Source organism: Saccostrea cucullata, unplaced genomic scaffold, assembly GCF_032062105.1.
Source record: "Saccostrea cucullata isolate Sc308-1 unplaced genomic scaffold, CSIRO_AGI_Scuc_v1 ctg4534, whole genome shotgun sequence".
NCBI classification, from domain to species: domain Eukaryota; kingdom Metazoa; phylum Mollusca; class Bivalvia; order Ostreida; family Ostreidae; genus Saccostrea; species Saccostrea cuccullata.
The window spans coordinates 1-2,295 of record NW_026931546.1 but is presented as its reverse complement, the minus strand read 5'-3'; the positions used below and the strand labels follow the sequence as shown (position 1 = coordinate 2,295).

Sequence of the window (2,295 nt, the reverse complement as noted above, 5' to 3'; positions counted from 1 at the left end):
TCACGGAGGGTGCACACAAACGGCGTGGGGTGCTTTCTCCCTAATGGCACCCGATCTCACCTCTGATTTTTCAGACATCTGTATTTGCTTTGCTTTTAATTTTATTTCAATGGTCATTTAGGCATGAATGTTTCTCGTAATATTTTTATCTCATACTTACAATTTAAGGTAAAAAAAAATGGGGAAAACTTATTGTTAACCTGCTCAAATGACTATTACAGGGAACGTTTACTTCTCATAATCACCTGATTCCACTCCTAAGATTTCTAAGGATCTGTGTTCTAGGCCTTGTTTGCAGATCATTTATACATGTTTTCCTGATCGACTATTTTTTGTTGTCTTCACTTTAATCGCTTCTCTTTCAGAATGAAATGCCGGTGGAGAATAAGAACTTTATGTCCTATCCTGACCTTTATCGGAGTAATCGCTTGGTTGTATTCTTCCTATTCTTCCAGAGTTTTAATTTTGAAAGTGTCACAGAAACATGTTCAGAAATCTGGATTGACTAAATCAGAAGCTAAACATTATTTATTACCCCCACAAGGGACACTGAATAATAAAGAAAACAGGGACAGACGCTATTCACAGGTAAAACAAGATGAGGTTGTTTATGAAATTCTTCACAAGGAGAGTGGATTCTTTGTTGACATTGGTGCGCATGATGGTCAGTTTTTATCCAACACACTCTGGCTGGAGAGGCGACACAACTGGACAGGTCTCCTGATAGAAGCAAACCCTGACCTCTGTTATAAAATTGATCAATTAAAGAGAAATGCATGGAGGCTATGTGCTTGTTTATCAAATTCTAGAGAGAACGTTTCATTTATCAAAAGCAGTGGTGTAGGTGGCATCGCAAACCATATTGATAAACACCACATGAAAATGTTAGACCAGAAAAACACAATAACTGTACCCTGCTTCAGCTTCGAGCAGGTTTTGGTCACAATAGGTGTCAACCATATTGATTTTTATTCATTAGACGTTGAAGGGGCAGAAATGGCTGTCCTTGAATCCATGAAATCAGGACTCAAGACAGGTGACTTCACAGTGGATGTTTGGGCCATTGAATATAGAGTATGGGATGGTCAAAAGATAGTGGTTGAGAAATCAAAAAAGAATCTGAAAGAATTAAGAGACTTTTTCAAACACATTGGTGGATATTTTGAACATTCACAACTATCAACAGATAGTAACAATAAAGATGGGTATGCCCTTGATGTTGTATTTGTTCGCATTAAGACATGGTGTAAAACAAGAAAAAGTTTCCCAAACGGGACAAGCTGCCCAGAGGAAATTAAAAAATAGTGATAATTATATTTTACAAGCATGTTATCAAGATATGACTGAAAATAATGATGAACTGATTATAGACATTAAGAAGGAATTCCAAAGGCTGGTATGTAAAGGCTTCCATGTATACTAGCAATTGTATTGATATTAATACTTTGAACATCGTGTTTCAAAGAATGTGTGACTGTTATAAACAAAATATTATGACAAGGGTTTGTAATTCTCCTAAATATTTTTCATATCAACATTTAGTGGATAATGTTGAACTACAGACGTATTAAAGAAAACCATTACATTCAAAATAGAGAATACAATTTAATTATTAGTCGTTTAAGATTATCAGCGCATGATATAAGGATAGAGAGGGGAATTTTAAAGGTATAGTAACATAGAAAGAAAAGATAGAAAATGTGAAATATGTATGTCAGATGAGACAGAGGACTAACTTTACTTTCTGTTAAAATGTCCTCTATATGAAGAACTTAGAAGTAAATGTTTCAAGAGTTATTATATTAAAAAAAACCATCAGTATTTAAATTAGTACAATTAGTGAGTTCCACGAATACGAAAGAACTATGTAACCTGGCTAAACTTCTTTATTTTTCTTATCAATTAAGAAATGATCTTTTATATAGTGTTCAACAAGAAATGATAATACATTAAATGTATTTCTTTGTGTAATATAATTACCACATGTAATGTATATTGTATATCATATACTACATTTATCCTGTGCAAGTGCAAATCTTATCTATAAATATTTATGTACATATTTTGTATACATATGAGATGTAATGTCCCTGGTTAATATATACAAAAAGAGAAAGTCTACAACATCAATAAAAGTCTTAAATCTCCCCATCCTTACCAAAACGTAGAGAATGCACACCAGTTGTATTCACACGCCAAGCAAGACCAAGTTGTTTATGAGAATGTTTTAAAAAGGAAAGAGGATTTTTCATTGATATTGGCGCTTACGGCGGACATAAATTGTCAAATACGTTA

At 33.6% G+C, this 2,295-nt stretch overlaps 1 pseudogene; it reads left to right on the top strand.

Annotated features, from left to right (window-relative positions):
• The first annotated feature begins 366 nt into the window (after positions 1 to 366).
• LOC134232943 (uncharacterized) lies at positions 367 to 2,289 on the top strand (annotated as a pseudogene).
• Positions 2,290 to 2,295: the final 6 nt, after the last annotated feature.